This window comes from Rhinichthys klamathensis, unplaced genomic scaffold (assembly GCF_029890125.1).
Source record: "Rhinichthys klamathensis goyatoka isolate OS25496 unplaced genomic scaffold, OSU_Roscu_1.1 h1tg000369l_1, whole genome shotgun sequence".
Classification (NCBI taxonomy): Eukaryota; Metazoa; Chordata; class Actinopteri; order Cypriniformes; family Leuciscidae; genus Rhinichthys; species Rhinichthys klamathensis.
In genome coordinates, this window is record NW_026606877.1 from 1,858,790 (window position 1) to 1,879,447 (window position 20,658).

The window sequence follows — 20,658 nt, forward strand, 5'->3', positions numbered from 1 at the left end:
CATTATCTTTTGATCAAATAAATGCAGCCTTGGTGAGCATGAGACTTTTAAACATTTAAAAACATTTAAAAAAATCTTACTGAACCAAACTTTGGAATTGGAAATTGTGTTAAAATACTCCCAATAAACAGAATCAGAGAAATAAACAGAGCCACTGTCCCAGATACATTAGACAATGGATTTTGCGAGTGACACCCACTACTTGAAGAAAAACACAATAATTACAGTGTGCTCATTACAAATACATCAAGACATGATAAACCACTATTTTAACAATCTTCTCCTGGAAGGGAAGACCACCCAGCTATATAAATAAGTGTATTTAAGTCACTTTAGTCCAAGACCCTGTTCTCAGTTGTTCCCTCAGGAACACATGCAGACTCTCATAAAAAAGGGATGTATTAAGATGTCACCAAATGATCCACTACAGAACATCAGAGGAACTAATGCTCTTTTACAAGGTACGTTTCCTGCAGGACAAGGTTTAGGATAACTCACACAGACTGTGATGGACATTTTTATCAATTATATTCTGCTTAAATGTTTCCAAATTATAGTTTCAAAGCTCCTTTCACTTTATTTGTGAACTTGTTCTGAAAATACTTGTTCTGAAACAGTAAAAGAGAGTGTGTGTGTGTGAGAGAGAGAGAGAGAGAGAGAGAGAGAGAGAGAGAGAGAGAGAGAGAGAGAGAGAGAGAGAGAGAGAGAGAGAGAGAGAGAGAGAGAGAGAGAGAGAGAGAGAGAGAGAGAGAGAGAGAGAGAGAGAGAGAGCTCTCATCCGAGTAATAGGAGACTCTAAGTCATCTTGTTTAAACAGAGTGAGATGTGTTTATGACTCCCTGCCTACTCTCATCAAACAAGGCTGGCCGGGGAGGATGCACTGACCTAACAGTGCTTCTCAAGAGAATAACTAGCGCCAACACATACGCATGTTGACACATACAAAAATTTGCTTATACATACAGTATGTGAATGCAAAAGATATCATAGTAGTGTTGTCATGATGTAACTGTCATGCCTTTGTCCAAAATGCCTTAAAGTGCATCCACAGTAAACATTTTTACAGATTTTAACAGTAAACATTGTATGCTCAAACCCATAACTTAAGTATTGCTGGGTGCCATGCTCTACTAATGGAGCGACAAGAACGCCTAACACAATAACATGAATAAAACTGTCAACACTTGAAAATAAAATGCTAAGATTGTGCTAACAACAAAAGATTAAAACCACTGTCAAGCAGTTTGCAAGAATTCAAAGCCCAATCAAGCTGAATGTGTTTGGAAGCAGGGCTGGCAGAATCAGAGTTCCATGCTGGACATGAATGCCAAACCCTTCCCTTAAATCCCAAGTGCCTCCATCAAGACGTGTTGCAAAGCTGTGAGCCAATAGAAACATGTCATAATACAAAACTGTTCATTCTGCGAATCAATATGCATTCTCATATCTAATACAGCCTCATATTAACTTTGTTTTCAATGTTGAATTAGACCATAAGCCTTCTCAAGCTCTCGCAATCTGAACCACACCAAACTCTTGAACTGACTTATCCAAAACAGATGCACCATCTTGAATTTTGCCTTGATCACCATGGTAATAAATTAGGCTCTTGTGTGACCATTGCTCAACATGTTGACAGAAACTACAGTGCCCTCTTAGATAAATGACACTGTCACATTTTGATGAAGTCTGTGCAGTCTTAAAGCAACCTCTGAAAATAAAATAAAAATTGCACAGTTAATGTTAGTTAAAAATAGATATGTTTGTGTGTTGTAAAATCTATTCAAGTCGTTGCTGATTTGTTGAAGTAGTTAGCAGACATATTGCCTATAGAACATAAGGCTGGTGGTGTAAAAGGAGGAAGAGCTGAGGAGCGGGATGGGACCAGCGGAGCCAATACCGAAGAATGGCTTACTTGGAGAAGGAGGGAGTGGGAGGCTGGATGGGACCATCAGCAACAAATGAGACTTAGCACTGGGTGACGAAGGAGACTGCGCTGGGCAACAAAGAAGACTTGGAGCCTGGTGAGACCGGCGGGGACATAGGAGAAGAGAGGACTTGTGGCTGGGCGGAACCAGCTGCAACGAAGAAGAATTAGAGCTGGGTGGGACTGGCCGATACAAAGGAAAAGACAAAGAAGAATTGGAGCTGGGCGGAACAAGAGGAAGAGGAAGGGCTTGGCCACAGGAAATCATCCGGAGATCAATCACTCCAAATCGAGGTAAACTAAGCTCCAATGGTGGAGGATGGGGGTGATAACACATTTCATCATCTACCTCCACTAAAACTCCCACTTTCACGGATTTAGGAACCAGCTCAAACACAGCCAGAGCCTATGCCTGCAGCCTTGTCTGTCTGTCAGACAGACAAGGCTACAGGCATAAGCTCTGGCTCAGTATCCGAGGTGAGCTCGACGAAGGGCTGGATGAATTGAGAAGGACTGCTGGTGGGTGGAGATCCTCCTCTCTCTCACCGATGGTAAAGGGGGATCCACATTGAAGAACCACCCAGTTAATGTACTGCAATGTCCCTCAAGGACCATCTTCAAGCAGGGGTGACTTTGTCTGATCGTTGAGACCTGCCCGGAAAAACACACAAAGGCTGTCGTAGTCGTAATTCACAAGATGAATAAGATCTAAAAACCTACTTGAGGGAGCGACCCCTCTTTTTGTATAGGTCTATCTTTTTTAAGCTCCTTTCTTCTGTCAGCAAGGGTTGAAGAAAGGAAGAGTTCTTGGATCTAGACAGAATCTAGGTGTAGCAGTAACTTTATTTAATTAATAATTAACCATAATTAATTCATGTAAAAAAAAATATATATATTTTGTCTTTTGGAAGTTGTATTCAAATTTGAGGCGGTAAGTGCCCAGTTTAAATAGGCATATACGCCCTCATGAGGCCCTAAATATTACGTTGTGTCAATGGATCATGACCAAGGAAACGTCTCATATATAAAGGGTTTGTACAACTGTTAAACTTTTCTCATCCAAAAGGAACACCTTTTTGGAACATATGAGAAGCCTGCATAGTTGTCTTGTATACTAACTTAACGCTAACCTGACTATTCAGACTGATAAAAGACTAAAGTAAATCACTACTGAGCAAGTCTGTCTGACCATCTTCATTGCTTTCCATAATGGATACATTACCCTGTTATTACTCTCTCCATGTGAATACTCCTAAAAAAAAGTCCCTATTTACATTTTCCCACAATGCAAAGTAACTAATAATTTCACAAAGGAAAAACATCTTCCAGTTCCTGACCTATGTGATTGGGCTGGACTTAGGCTTGGTGGCAAATTTGGGATGATTAAAGGTCTGCAGTTATATTTCTAACATGTTATTGCGAGTTCTAGCATCGTCCACATAAACACCTACTGTAACAAATGTTGACATCAATTGCTATCCAATACAGTTAATCCTTAGCTCCTTAGGCATTTCTGAGAAAAAAGACAGAGACAGAAAAGAAAATATAAGGTAGCCTGCCTGCAGTTAGCAGCATTAATTAAAACTAAATTCAAAAATCTACCTGGCTAATGTTGCACTTTCAATCACAGACCATCACTACAGGTTCCCACTGTTTTGGATTTGTCAATTTGCAAAAACAAGTATACTTATTACTCGGAAGGGCTGTAACACCCATCAGCTAAAAGGTCATAATCAACCTTTTTTGCCAGGCCAGTGGGTAGATGGATAGGCCAAAGACAATTCTTTCTGTGAGCGTTTAGAGGTTGAGGGAACTCCCAAAACAATGAGCTCATGATTTTTTTTGGTGCATTTTATGACTGAAGTTTGTAGGTTTTATAAATGAACTGTGAAATCAATTTACAACAGCAAAGGCATACCTGCTATAAATTACAAACAGCTACTGTATACGTACTTGCTCTACACACCATATAGGAAATGCACTGTATTTACCAAACAGGTACAATACATTTTTAAGGGGTTATACTAAAGAGCCATGTAAGAAGTATAAAGGAGGAGGTGGCTCCTCCATCACATAAATATTGAACACTAACTGACATCGTACATTACAATCATAAAGATTGAGGGCAAATATGCTGCCACTGGATGTAAATTAATGTATTGTACAATGCATATTTATGCAAAACATGGATCTCGTTCTACATATACAGAGGTATATGAAGTTGATTTCTTAAAGTCTGAGACCACATTGAAAATCTGAAATTTAATGTTCTTGAAAGAAGTCGTATATGCTCAGCAAAGCTGCTTTCCCATTATTATAAATTGTTTTATTGCCAAATTGAGCTAATTTAATAAGTGATGATCTTAAACACATGGAATTGAATCAACTCTGAACAATGACAATTTTAGAGCTGTTTTAAAGACAAATTATAGATAATAAAGCCGAAACTCTGTTTGCCTCATTATTTTCCTGTTGATCACTGTAAAGCTGCTTTGAAACAATCTGTATTGTATAGACCCATTTTGCGCCGACGTCACAATTACGTCACGGCGCTAGCTGGAGGCAAAACAAAGTGAAAACTGGAGGTGGCCATAGACAGTAAAATAAATGGACACAGCGACCCCATAGACTTCAACGGAGAAAAGTAAAGTCAATTAAGCACTCACTTCCTGATTGCCAAGCGCACTGCGCAGGCTCAAACTGAGCTTGACGACGTAGATGTGACGTGAGCAACCTGTCTGACAGTTGTACGTCTTCTAGTAGCTGTGCCAAGAGGAATCTGAATCATTCCCTTCCGAATCTTGCAGAGACGGAGATCGTGAGTATTAGCTGTCCATAAGCTAGCAGCAGGAGCAACTTTACAACTCTCTATGGGCTTCTCCCTTGACTTTATGCCTCCACGTCCCCCCGATTGCATGCGAGCTTCTACTTCTGTCTATACGGTAATTTCTCTACTGTGCGACAGAGAGTCACGTGTTATGACGCAATCGTTAGCCTATTTTTACAAAAACTGCTTCTACGTGGCCATAACGTAAGATACAAGGAAATTGAGCCTTTTATACATTGTCGTGTTTCTTTAGATATAAACAATGGACAAATGGAGTCTTTAAACGCCTCAGATGTAAAGTTATTCGCTGTCAAAGTGACGCCAAAATGAATGGGAGTCAATGGAATGCTAACAGCAGGTGAAGGCTTGTTAGCCAATGGCGGCCCCCGGGGAGATGTCAGTTTCCGGCTGGTGGATTACCCCCTTGAAGGCGGCCAATACAAACCAGCACAGATTCGGCTACATAATAAGGAGCTTAAATTATTATTATTATTATTAAATGTCATCTTGTTGTTTGGTGCAAGAATCGCCTACAGGCTCCAATTTGAAATTTTATCGCATAATGTTTTCTAAATTATTGTGATTATTTGTGAATCATCTATGATTGTATACATTGTTGTGATATATTGTGATAGACTTTTTGAAGAACCTGGTAAGAAAGAATAATCAAATACATAGTTAATTAATATAATTGTAACCCTCTGGGGTCCTTCATTTCAGGGTCACACTCAGGGTCTTCGGGACCAAATGGTCCGGAAGGGTTTGATTCATATTTATTAAAAGAAAATCATATATATATTTTTTTACTTGTTTTTTATAAAAAAAATTCTTTTATTTTTTGGTGTTTTGAGAAAATTTTATGATTTATAATTAATATTTATGCAATAGTTATGACCCATTTTTTCCCATTGAATATAATATTTTTTTTTTATAAATATGTTTTTTTTTTTTTTTTTTTTTTTAAAGCTGTATTTCATTTTAGAGTCAAGCCTAGGCCTCATGAAAACAATTTTTGAAATGAGATGGATGCCATCTGCTGGACACACTGAGCATTTTTATCACGCAATAGCACATTTTTACCACTAGTGGATTTACAGCTCTCTGTAGAAAGGGTTCAGAATTCTTGTGAGTTTTGCACATCTTTGACAATTTTTTTCAGGTTGTTGATTTTAAAATATAATAACAGATTCTCAAAGACTATTTTTTGTCTTTTTTTTGTTTGTTTGTTTGGTTTAAATGGTAATTTGAACTGCCAGTTTTACTTTATAATACAGTCAAACCTGAACATTGCATTAGAAAGAGAACAAATGGAAAGCATTTTGTTACCCAATGTTTAATTCTAACTTAATTCTAACTTATTTGATTCATTGATTTGATTTCACATATTTTCACATTTCTCTGTGTTTCACATTACCCTATGTCTGTTTGTGTGTGTGAGTTTGTCTATTTTACAACCTTGATGGCTTACAGACTCATGCTTTCATTGCTGTGCACTTTATGTCTTACATTGATGAATAATTGCTTTTATTTCAGACATTTCCCAAAATTAGCTTTCATTTGTGTGTGTGTGTGTGTGAGTGTGTGTGTGTATGTGTGTGTGTCTGTTTTGCACTCTTGATGTTTTAGAGATTCACTCCTTCACTGTTGAGTCCTTTTTTCTGCATCCTGGCTGATTTGTAGATTGTATGCAAAAAAAAAAAAACTCTGACAATTTCCCAAAAATGACCTCAATATTTTTTGTTTGTTCACATACCTAATACCATAAAAGTCACCTAGTTTCGTAACATTCCGATGAAGCTGTGATTTTTAAAAATTCAAAACATATTTATGTAATCTGAATTTATTAGTGTGTTTGTGTATAAAAGTGTGTGTGTCTGTGTGTGTGTGTGTGTGTGGATGTGTCTGTTTTGCACTCTTGATGTTTTATAGATTCACCCCTTCACTGTTGTGTGCTTTTTTTCTGGATCGTGGCTGATTTGTTGATTGTACGGACAAAACAACTCTGTATTGTCACATTTTTGTCAATTTCCCATTCATTTCCTATGGCGGGTCCATTTGGACCCGAAGACCCTGAGTGTGACCATTTTTTTTACAACCACTTAGACTATTCAAATCCTGTCCCCAATTTTTTTGGGTGTTCATATACCAAGTACCAACAAAGTCACCAAATTTCGGACCATTCCGATGAAGCTATGATTTTACACATTTTTTTATTTAAATTCTTCGGGGTCCATTTGGTCCGAAGAACCCCAGAGTTAATACATAAAAAATATTTTTATTTCTAGAAAATATTTACATCGTTAAAATTGCACTGTAATGTCACTCTTTACATTGTCGTCTTCTGGCCTTGGCACTGGCTGGCAGTACTGCGGAATGTAACGTTACCACAAGTCTTTTACGTGACCATTCATCACATAGTTATAGGCATCTAAAGATTTACAGTATATGCCCTCAGTTTTTCTTTACGCTCGGTTTCTCTATAAGGTAGGTGTAGAAGTCAGGCCACTTAACCGAGGTAACGTTAATCCTGTCAGATCGTCCATGCATTGAGTGAGCGTGTAGGCTACGGGTCGGCCAATCTGGTTCCGTCCGTTAAAATTAACTTTTGAAAATAACAATCGCGGTCCTGGACAGTGAGTGACCTTACACATTAAGATAAAATCTGATTTTCTCCCGTCATTGTTAAAAAAAAACAAGCTAACAAAACTTGCTAGCGTTAGTGAAGTGGCCAGATCGAGGGATCGTTCTGCCTCCACCTAAGCTCCGCCCACAAAAAAACGTCACCATGTTTACCAACTAAAAAGGGGTCTATAAAACACTATAAAAAATAACGGGGCCTAACTGACAAACTGATCAATGTTGAAAACAGTTGTGCATATTATGTTCATGGAAAATGTGATGATTTGTTTCAAGATTCTTTGATGAATAGAAAGTTTAAAAAAAACAGCATTTATTTGAAATAGAAATGTCAGTCACACTTTAGATTAGGGTACACATATTCACTATTCCCAAGGAGTTTTGCTTATTGGTAGTAAGTTAGTGTAGTGGTTATGTTTATGTATGAGGTAGGGTTAATGGATCTAGAATATGGTCATGCAGAATAAGGCATTAATATGTGCTTTATAAGTACTAATAAACAGCCAATATGCTAGTTAATAGTGAGTACCTAATCTAAAGTGTACCTAAATGTCTTTACTGTTACTTTTGAACAATGTAATGCATCCTTGCTAAATAAAAGTGTTAGGCTAATTTATTTCAAAAGGAAAATCTTAATGACTCTAAGCACTTGACTGTAGTAAACATTTGTGACACTGGTCATGTGACTTTGTACAGACATACAGATATTATTGCTTCTATTGAAGCACAAGTTGCTCTTAGATTCATTCTCAAATCATCAAGTTTTAGACAAACTTTTGAAGTTGACGCAGCTTGTATACTGACTACTTTTGAACACCACTTCCAGTTCCATTAATTTAATTTCACTTCAATAATAAAAATAAAAATAATCTTCACTGTTCAGGAATACTGAAAGCCCCATTCTAAATTTAGTCAATTAATAATGAAGTGAAAAAGAGAAGAGTTCTAGGCAATAGCTCAGGATGTTTGCCCACGCTGCTCCTCTTCAAGCAGTGGCATAAATCAGCCTTTATCAGAGTGCAGTCTGGGGAGGCCCGTGGCCTTTAGACCGGCTGAGAAAGGACTGTTAAACTGTAGGTGTGAAAGAAAAGAAATTCAGGAAAAATGTTACCATAACACACAGTGGGTGCAAGCGAAAAATGGCATCAACAGTTTGCGATTGTTACCGTGCCCCAGAGTCTCCTTTGCAAGCAGAGAAGAACAATGTGTCATTATTACTCTCATTGATTCATGATTTTGAAAAACCCACTCCCCAGCACAGATGGGAGATTGTAGCAGGTCACTGATGTTAATGTGTTGGCAATGATACATATATATATATATATATATATATTACACAATCTCTAAATAGCCATTATAAAGTAAATCTTGCAATGGGAAATGTCTTATGTTTACCCAGAGAAAGAAAAACATTGTCAAAGAATATGACGCAGCTACACAAAGTACAAAATTGGCGTCCCAAATCTACAAAGGGAGCACAGAGCTTGCTTCCCATTCTGAAAATAGAGCGATATCTGCTCGAGATAAACAAACAGATTTTAATGTATGTGTGGAGTGGGTGGATGGGAGGGTGGGGGTGTTTTTACCAGAAGAAGAGTATCAAAAGGAAAGTGTGCCCCCTCAGTCTGGAAACCCACCTTGCAGTGGCGTCAAGCAGATAAAGAGTGGAAAATGTCCCAATCACCCAGGAGAACACTATCTCTCTAGCGCCTCGTGGCTTCCGGAACCAAAAAGGTCTGTGAAGGAGACGTACGTGTGTGTGTGTGTGTGTGTGTGTGTGTGTACGTTTAATATTTAAAATTGAGTACAGAATACATACATGATATAAATAACAAGGTAAATAAACATAGTTGCACACACCCACAAACAGACACAATTAAACACACACATACATTGGGGTTTCATGTTTTATGGGGACTTTCCGTAGACATACTGATTTTTATAGTGTACAAACTGTATAGTATACCCCCTAACCCTAAACCTACCCCTAAATCTACCAATTGCATAACATTTCTGCATTTTTAGATTTTAAAAAAACATCACTTAGAATGATTTATAAGCTGTTTTCCTCATGAAACCCACAATGTCAAAATGTTCACATTTCACTTTCTTTGAGGGGACATTTGGTCCTCTCAGTGTGAGTTAAAAAAGATCACACACACACACACACGCACACACACAGTGGCCCTCAATGCTCATCTATTGTACAGTATATGATATTGGTGGAGGGTGGTGGGGGCCCACATCAATATTTTTCAGGGGGTCCTGAATCCTCTAGCTACGGCCCTGCATATGTGGGTTCATGCGAGCGTTGTGAAAGCGCTACAGCATCAGCTTGTGAAACAATGTGTGAAGATCATGCAAGAAGTAATGTGGAAGCACAGAGGACTACATCACAATTCATAACGTGCTGACGCTTATGTCAAGCATAAACTCATGAATGTTTGACAGTTGGCCAGAAGTGATGGTTTATAGCTTAAAAAGTTTAACATTTTAGTATTTTTCTCACACACACCTATCGTTTCACTTCAGAATACATTGATTTATCAACTGTGGTCATATGGATGAAAGTCTTACGGGGTTGGAACAACATGAGGGTGTGTAGCCTAATTACTGACAGAATTTTCATTTTTGGGTGAACTAACCCTTTAACACTTTTTGACAAGCACACAAATGAACCTTACTACAGAACTGACCACTATCATTCCTAGTCTCAGTCAGAGCTTGCTTCTTAGACAGGTGAGGAAGACCCGTTCAGAGCTTCTGCAGTGCTACAACCGTCATTCGGTGTTTGTGTTGGCCTCCATCAGCTTCTGCTCACATTGATTCTGTTGACACAGTAGAGGCTTATGTCACTGGCCACATGATTGGCTGTTTACTCACCCCTCAGAAAATCAGTAGGAGAGACAGCCTTTAAACAAACATTGCCTGAATTCCTCAAAGTCCTCACATACAAGACCACTTCATGTTTTCTTTGTAAAATGAGGACAAATTTCAGATGAAATCCAACATATTTTCTAGTATTTTCTTAAGCGCTGACTATTGGAGTAATTATTGCTGTGACGTTTTAGCACACATCTACAGGCTGTACTGGAACGAGGGTGATTAGTGGATAAAAAGCAGGATTTTGCACTGAAGTATCAGATAAAAGTGCTCACGTGTTTTGTTTATTCACCCCAAAAAAGTTTTATTCGGCAGCTTACAGTATTTTTATCAATTGTTCATCATTTGCATCTTAAGGGTAAAATACAACATCTCCGTAACACAAATATGCACCGCCATACAAATAGATCAAAAGAGTGCTAACAACCTGTAATTTGCTCTCAGACTTCATTGTTTTCTCTTTCCATCTCTCCACCTTTCTCTCACACCCACACAAATTGGTGTTGTGTCACACTGATGGTGGTCTTTCTTACTGTCATCACTTGATCTGCAGCTTAGCAAAGATTTGGAATTAAGAAACAGGTCTTATTTAGAGCTTATTTAGAACCATTTTGTTCCATTTTCAAAATATACCAGAACTGAATGACGATCTTTACAGTTCTCGCATGTGTATTCTTCCGCTAATGCAGACGGAATACGACAGTGAAATTATGTTTCCTACATTGTTTACCATGTTATTTGTCCAACAGCACCGCAAAACCACTCCACAATCTGTATAACAAAAAACACAACATGAATAGGGTTGACCGATTCCTGAACAAATGACTCTATTAAGTCCGTTCGTGTTAGTGAATCAAACACATACAGCTTAACACTATAAGACTTACAACTAAAATAAAATAAAAAAATAATAATTATACATTTTGTTATTATATTTTAGAAAAATAAATGAAATATGTTACCACATTTTTATTTTATTTTAGTATTGTTGACTAATATTTAAGGGAAATTACTGAACTGCATTTACTCCACCTCTAAAAACGTCTGAAAAATCCTTACAATTCTGTGAAGAAAAAATACATTAAATTCCCCATCGCTTTTGTCCCGCATAAAAATACTAACTAAAATAATCATTAATGGAACCGGATATGTTAAAATCTTTACAATTCTCAACCTACTGACCACTTAAAGTCTAAATAGGTAACACTTTATTTTAATGATCCCGTTACACATTCTTTTAACTAAGCCTATAAGAAGTAATGTTGCACCTACTTGTCAACTACCAGTAATTAAAGTATTAGTAGACTGTCTGGTTAATATATGCCAACACTTTATTTGTAATAGTCCCCAGACATTCTGACTATAAGTAACTTTACAAGTACATCTTATTCTACTATAACCCTAATCCAATAAGTCTACTAATACTCTACTAACACTCTAATGAGAGTTAGCTGACATGTAATGAGAGTTAGTTGACATTTAGGTGCAAGGTTATTTGTAGTCAACAGAATATTTAATAAGGACCATCAAAATAAAGTGTAACCGGTAAATAAAATGTGTCCCAATGGCATCATTCGTTTTGCATTTTTGAAAGTATAAGAACTAATGAACATTTGCATGTGTACAAAAGGCCTACATATGAAGGCCTCTAAAAGCCACCTCTGTCAAAAATGAGATAATAATATTGAGTGAATGCACATTTAGTATACGTTAATCATATCACTTCAAACTCACTAAATCCCATCCTCAGCCCATTCAGAAATGCCTAGGAGCCTAATAAAAATGTTAATATTAAACAAAAACTTTAGACGGACAAAGAGGCTTTTGCATCTGAAGTCTTCGTATGAATAATATAATGTTTTACTTTACTTGATTGAAACATAATTGCCATTTTCTGCACCACTTGATAGGTGATAAAAGATCTGCTGTGTTCTTTCACAGTCTGGGAACTGGGTCAGTCTAAGAGAGTAATAATTAGACTGTGTAGTGTAATTTCATGATTGGGGTTGGGTAAGGACAGATCACAAAAGGCAAAGGTGCACATGGAGGTTGTATTTTTTTGCCCCTCCTCTGGTGGGCCACTTGCTGAGACTAAATGGGTGGCCCTGTCAGAGCAGTCACCATTCACTCACACAGTCACACTCACACATTTTCTCTCTATGCCACACACACTCTCAGACACAAACTTAACCCTATCAGCGACATGCGTAAAAACAGGCTATTTTTATGTCAGCCTTTGTCGAGCTGTAGTACAGCATCAGGTCGTTGTTTAAAGGCTACACTTAGAAGAGATAACAAACCTTGTCTAAAGGAAAGACCCTTTCTATATCAGTGCTACAGCCACCAGGTGCACATACACGTTTAAGAATGGACAGGACGCACAGGGGCTGGATTGTTTCTTGAGTTTAAAAGTTATTGGACCCCTGAACTATGAGATGTATTGCCGCAATTATCAGCTGTATAAATTAAGCCATTAAACTATCAGTGAAAGATCCAACACAGGTGTTTGAGACACTGTTCATATGAGCCAGGTGGCCAGATCTTCATTCTATTCCTCTTCAACAGTAACAAATCTACACACAGACCTCTTACTGTTGATGATGCTAGAGAATATTAGAGGTCATCTTAACCAGTACTGTGCGTGTGTGTGATTAAGTAAGGTGAGGAAGTTCAACCGGTCTGAAACAAACACATTACAAACTGTTATAAACACAAAGGCCCACGCGAACAAACCTACAGATGCACACATACCAGCACGAGCACTGAATTAGATGCCATGCAACACAAAGAGGATATTAAGTCAAACATTTAAAACTGATGCCTCTAAAAGTGTCTAACTGACTATATCACCTTATTTTGACTTTTTGTTTCTCATGGGGAAGCGACCAAAAGGTCATTTTGGAGGTTTCCTTTATGTTTAGAGGAATCCTTTTAAACACCTGTGAGAAAGAAGTGAAACGCACATTACTCATATCAACTTCAAAGGTCATATGCATAAAATATTAATGTGATGTTAAGTTCACCACCTGTTTTGTTTTCTTGTTTTCTCTTTTTTTTTCAAAGGGAACTTGCTTATGTCTGGATTGTAGCCTACCCTAATATTAGTTCACTTTAGGCAGATATGTTAAACCTTTCCCTGTCAGAAAAATAAGGTTAATGTTGGCAATAAGGTTCATCCAAAAATATAATTTCTGTCGATATTTACTCACTTTCATATCATTCAAAACATGTATGATTTTCTTTAGTCTGCAGAACGCAAAATAAATTTTGAAGAATGTTGGAGTAAAACGACATCGACTGTATGGCCATTGTATTTCCACTGAATTGAAAAATATAAATATATATGTTGTGTGTGTGTGTGTGTTATGTGGAAGAAAGTTGTACAGGTTTGAAATTATATGAGGGTTACTACATTACAACAGATTTGTTTTTTTTTTGTTTTTTTGGTGAACTCCCTTTTATTACTTTTTATATTCTGATACTTCTCTAATACTTTCCCCCATGCTTAGGTCAAGAAGATGGTTAAACTAAGCTTAAAACAGACATAAACTATAGGAACTCACAAGTCCAATACCAATACCAGCATCGCTATTGGTCACGTGTAGTTTTATTTATTCACTTAATTCCCTGGATTTTCACTCTTTGAAGAATTCAACTTTAGCCTGTCATTTATTCTGGTCTCTGGCATATCTTTAGACATAATGTAAACAGGCATAAATGTTATCAGTTTGTTTATCTACAGGTCCTTGAACAGATTTACAACCATTTCTCTTGTAGATTTAAGATGTGCTCAGTGTGGTCCAAAATTCTAAGGAAGTACTGCTTGTACCAATCCAACCTAAAATCATCATACCCAATTACAAGGATACATACTGTATGTCCTCCACTAAATGTCTGTATCATCAACAGTAACCTGTCTTTAAATCATAATTACTAAGCAATTATGTGTGTAAATAATGATATTTTCAGGTTATGTCAATTTAAAAGAGAACAAATGCAGCATTGAGGTCCACTTGCACCATGCAACTCCTTAATCGTGAAGACTTGTCTCCGGGGGCACGTTGAATGTAAGCTGATGAAAGTTGCTGAGGTGGGCATCAGTCGGCTCCCAGCTGTTCACAAAGAGTCGCAGTAGAAGACTCATAATTACCCCTGCATACAGCAGTACACAAGATCTACAACATCTGCACGTGGGCAGATCTGTCACCAAACCTGCGCTATCTTTCATCTGGCCTATCATAGTGGGGCTACAGAGAGCCCAGGTGTCCATTCCAAGGACAGCTGTGTAGTTCTCCTTCCTTTCTTACTCTTTCTCTCTTCCTCTCTCTCTTCAGACATAAAATTTTTGATTTTTTGTGTGTTGTAGTAATACTTTGCTAATTCCAGGCATTGTAAATGAACATAAGTAGAATATGGAACATTTCTAAATGTTTGTCTTTGTGTTCGCAACTGTGTGTGAGGTTGTTGGGGTTTATAATCAAGAATAGTGTGCAAAAGCCAAATTGGCGTGACCACCAGTAAATTAAATTAAACTGCTCACAAAGAACAAAGGTTTTGGAAAGCAGCCGAACCCCTGCATGGGGTCCTATGTCAATATGTTTACACTATCTGTAACAACAGATGTACAAAACAATAAGATTCAGTAATTTAGCTGCTGGCCTAGGAAAGGGTCTGTTGCATATTCTGAGAAGTGTAGGTTAGTAAGACGATTTCGGGTTAATGAGGGGGAAAAAATTGCTCAATTATGAAATCCTCAATCGCAAAACCTTGATCACCAACTTCTATACACAATTCGAAGAACTGGACAACACTGTAGTTGTGAAACTTCTAACTGACAAACAGATGTTGTCAGGGTTCTGTCACTTCTGTGTAGTTTATTTCTTGGTTCCCTTTCGAGAGCGGTAACTCTACATTACATAGCTACGCTGCGGGAACTCCTCCCTTCTCCACCATTGTTGAAATCTTATGGGCTAACGCCAGCTTGGAACAGCTGACCAATTGTCGCGAAATATGCAAATACTGACAGGCTCGCGGGCAGTGTAAAATGCTTGGGCGTGACAATTGCGTCAGAATCTCTTTCTTCACGCTGTCATTGTTGAAGTTGCACCTGAGGACTAGTTACATTTTGTTCCTCGCATCCGATGGCTAACCTTTGCAGGATTTGTGCGGGCCCCATCGACCCGCCCCACACCTAAGAGTGCTGCGCCGCCTGCCTGAGCCTGGCCCACGCTGAGCTGGCTTTCTTGGACTCCACGTGCGTGCACTGCACCGACCTGCCGGTGCGAACTCGAGAGGGTTTTTGCTATTACGGAGTCGAAGCCCACTGCCGCCAGCGAGCCCCACCCAGAAATGATGGTGACGAAGAGGCCTGGGGCCATAGTCCTCTGCTGTCGCCGCGCACCGGTCCTTCAACGCGAAATGCTCTGGTAAAAAGGAAGTAATTCTGGTGTCTTCAGTCGAGCCGCCTCCAGGCTGCTTCGAGGAGGAGGATTCCGTTCTTCCACGACGTCCACGAGCACGTGGTAAAGTCGTGGTCTGCACCACAATCGGTGCGCGTCTAAAGGGATGAGGCGTAAGCCCACGGCTCTGTGCGCATGCCTCCCGTCGGGGAGACCGTCGCCGTGCATCTGTGCCCGTCCGTTCGTCTCTGGGCGCGGATCTCAGCTTGCAGTCCAAGCCGTGCAATTTCACGCTGGCTGAAAAAAGACATTTACATTTACATTTATTCATTTAGCAGACGCTTTTATCCAAAGCGACTTACAAATGAGAACAATAGAAGCAGTTAGACTAACAGTAGGACAACAATACGTAAGTGCTATAACCCCTCTCAGTTTAATCTTAGTGCAGGTTTTTTTTTTTTGTATTATTTTTTTTTTTTATAGAATAGAAGAGAAGAGAAAGTGTTAATTCTACTGAATCAAGTGCTGCCGAAAAAGATATGTCTTCAGCAGTTTCTTGAAAGTGGCTACTGACTCAGAAGCTCTGGTTGAGTTAGGCAGATCATTCCACCAACAGGGAACAGCCATGGTAAAGGTCCGAGAAAGAGATTTTGTACCTCTTTGAGATGGTACCACAAGACGACATTCGCTAGCAGAGCGCAGGTTTCTGGATGGCACATAAGTCTGAAGTAATGAGTTTAGGTAAGAGGGAGCAGTGCCAGTGGTTGTTCTGTAGGCAAACGTCAGTGCCTTGAATTTAATGCGAGCGGCAACTGGCAACCAGTGCAATTGTGTGAGGAGAGGAGTGACGTGTGCTCTCTTCGGCTCATTGAAGACTACTCTGGCTGCAGCATTCTGGATCAATTGTAGAGGTTTGACAGAGCAAGCTGGAAGACCAGCCAGGAGAGCATTACAATAGTCCAGTCTGGATAAAACAAGTGCTTGGACGAGGAGTTGTGTGGCATGCTCTGTAAGGAAGGGCCTGATCCTCCTAATGTTGTGCAAGGCAAATCTGCAGGAAAAGAATGGCTCTAATCACTCCCTCCGGCCTCCTTGGTGATGCTGTGGAGTCAGTTACTGAGCATTTCTCTGAGGAGAAGAAGCACAAAGGCTATGAGTCACGAATATTGCTCCGTCGCTCGTTCCAGCCCTCGTCGAGGTCTCTCTCTTCGTCGGCACCTCGTCCTGCCTAAGATCGGCTGAGCAGCCCTGAGCCGGATGTTCGCCGTAGGCAGTGGGCGTGACCGGGAATGTAGCGTCACAGACTACGGAAAGCGCCGTCTTCGGCTGCCAAGCCTTCGTCCTTTGGACCATCCAAAAGGAGGAGAGAGTTCATTGGAGGCCCCAACCCCGGGCGCCGTGTTCTGCATCATGTCCCCTCTGTTCCTGTAGGCAACATTTGCAATGTTTGTGTGCTGTTTGTGTGATCTCCACAATAAGAGCACATATCCCTTCACACAAAGGGCTGTTTCCTCCTCATACACTCAACACTGTGTCACTCGCCCTGCCCCGAGAAGCGCGGAGTCGCAGTCTGTGCCTAGAGTGGCCTCCCGATGGAAAAACGCGAGAGTGCCAATGTTCCCCCGCCATGCACGACACCTCTCGTGCCTGTTCGGCAGCCAGCCTGGCTGGGGCAGGGTTCCAGTCTACAAACTGACAACAGCAGCCATAGAACTAATTTGGCCGCGGTGTCATCTTCTAGACGTGTGGACAGTTATTCCAGGCGTTTCACCTTGGCTACTGGGGATAATTCAACACAGGTATTCTCTTCAGTCCAGACACAGACCACCCCACATCAGGCGTGGGTCCGTCACTGACTTTGCCTCAAAACACCCCGTTCTGAGAATGGAAGTGCACAGCCGCTATTTCGTGGTGCCCAAGAGGGATGGAGGACTCCGTCTGATACTGGACCCTAGACCCATCAACCGAGCACTTCACTAGCGCACGTTCAGGAGAAAAGACATGTGAGCTCACTCGTCGAGGTGTATCGCCTCTTCATGGGCCATGTAGGCGCATCTTTAGGGTTGTATCTTTTGCAACCGGCTGATCTTTACAGAACAGTGCTTTGGGTGAGTGATTATCCTTAATTATCTCCTAGTCTTGAATCTTGACTACGTGTTTGCGCAGTCGTTGCCGCTTTGGCTGCTGACGCTGTGCTTATGTACACACTGATATGCGTTTATGACATTATGTTGCCCTGTATCCTTCAGTGCAAGTGGATATTCTGATCTAACTGTGTATATTCACAGTTTTCGTCGCTACGGCAGCTGACGCTGTGCTTATGTACATACTGATATGTGTTTATGCCGTTATGTTGCTCTGTATCCTTCAGTGCAACTGGCTATTCTGATCTAACTGTGTATATTTACAGTTGTCGTCGCTACGGCAGCTGACGCTGTGCTTACTGATATGTGTTTACTGTTATGTTGCCCTGTATCCTTCAGTGCAACTGGCTATTCGGATCTAACTGCGTATATTCACAGTTGTCGCCACTACGGCTACTGCCGCTGTGCTTCTGTACATACTGATATGTGATTATGCTGTTGTGCTGTTATGCTGCTCTGTATTATTCAGTACAGCCTAAGATTCTAGCTGATATGCAAATTCTGGTGTACTTGAGCTAAGCAGCTCATTGGTCTGATGCTGCCTATCAGCTGTGAGCACTCCCAGAGGAGCGACGCTATTGGCTGTTGTTCTATTCTGTGATTGGTGTAAATAGTGCCAGCATACTGACGTTGACCCGGTGGTTCCCCCTGTGTCGGATGTTTGGTGCTTACTGCAGCCCTGTCACGGCTGGATAGTGGAAAGGATCGAGGACTCAAGTGCAGGAAGAGGATTTAATAAAGTAAATATAAATACAAAAACTAACAAACCAAAACAGACAAAGAATAAATCAGGTCCAGCAGGAAACACGAGGAACATGATAACAACGAACCAGCACAGGACTACAAACACCGGGAGACTAAATAGGGAAGCAAACAAGGAAGGTAACGAGAAAAACAGGTGAGACAAATTAACCAATAATCAGATAACAAGGAGGAGTGAAGACAGAGACAGGAACACAGAACACCACATGTGCTACATATGACAGGACAGACTTGTGACAAGCCCAGACTGGAAAATACCATGAGTGCACCCACACTGAAGGAATACGTGGCCGCTACCGGTTCGTTTCGTTCCCCGGTTACGAGTTTAGTTTTTAAATTCATTAAATCATCTAAATCAACAACATGTATGTTAAACCCCACCGAAGCTACTGAAAGAGATGCTTCCAGAGGTGATAGATCATCATCTTAATATCATTAATTCATTTTTGTCTTTAGGATATGTACCGAAAACTTTTAAGCTGGCTATTATTAAACCTCTTAATAAAAAAAAGGAACTTGATCCTACAGAATTAGTCTATTACAAGCCTATCTCGAATCTACTTTTTCTGTCAAAGATACTAGAACTTTTCAGTATCCTCACAACATTGTATCTGGATCTTAGTGCTGCATTTGATACTATGGACCACAACATTCTTTTGAATAGACTCGAAAATGATGTTGGCATTAGTGGAATTGCATTGGCATGGTTCAAATCATAATTATCTGACCATTATTAGTTTGTAGTAGTAAATGAAGAGATGTCATATTGATCACAAGTTCAGTATGGAGTGCCGCAAGGCTCAGTGCTAGGACCGTTGCTTTTCACTGTGTACATGTTACCCTTGGGAGATATCATTAGGAAGCATGTTGTTAGTTTTCACTGTTACACTGATGATTCTCAGCTATATATTTCTCCGTGCCCCGAGGAAAATTAAGAATTCACAAAATTAACGGAATGCATATAGCTGATATAAAAAAAACTTGGATGACTAATAATTTCCTACTTAATTCTGAAAAAAGAGAGATTCTGATTATTGGACCAAAAACCTCTGCAAGTAATTACCTATAATGTGTGGCTTCTCTTCAAGTCTTAGTCGTCAGTTAGGACCTGAGTGTGCTATTTGATACCATTTTTTTTCATTTGAAAGCCACATTTCTAGCATCTGTAAAACCACGTTCTTCCATCTTAAAAATATATCTAAACAATGACTTATGCTCTCAGTGACAAATGTGGAAAAGTTAGTTCATGCATTCATGACCTGAAGGCTAAATTATTATAATGCTCTACTGGGTGGTTGCACTGCACACTTAATAAACAAACTACAGATGGTCCAAATGCAGTAGCTACAGTTCTTACAAGAACCAGGAAGTATGACCATATTATCCCAATTCTGTCAACACTGCATTGGCTCCATATTAAACACTGTATACATTTTAAAATCTTGCTAATTACTTTCAAAGCACTAAATGATTTAGCTCCTCAGTGCTTGGGTGAGCTCTTAACGGATTATAGTCCTTCATGTCTATTGTGATCTCAAAATTATGGCCAGTTAATAATACCTAGAATATCAAAATCAACCGCAGGCGGTAGATCCTTTTCCTATTTAGCACCCAATCTCTGGAACAGTCTTCCAAGCATTGTTCGGGCATTGTTCGGGAAGCAGACACACTCTGTCAGTTTAAATCTGGACCAAAAACCTGGCATACACATAACACATCTATAATTCAAATCAGTTAAATGATTGTTAGGCTGCATAAAGTAGGTTAGCCGGAACCAGGAACACTTCCTATAACACCCAAATGTACTTGTTACATCATAAGAAGAATGGCATCTACGCTAATATTAGTCTTTCTGTTTATCCCAAGGTTATCATAGTCTGCTGGATTCGGCCCAGATCACATGGAGGACCTGCGCCTAGACACGACCACAATGCAGCCCTGAAGTGCCAGCAAGGATTGCGTCAACTGGACTCTCCCCTGTGAATAAGGCCTCATTGACACGACAGCCAGTGGCACAGATCCTCAACAAACCCGTCTCCATACCAGTGTGATGAATCCGATATTCAACCAGATGGCATT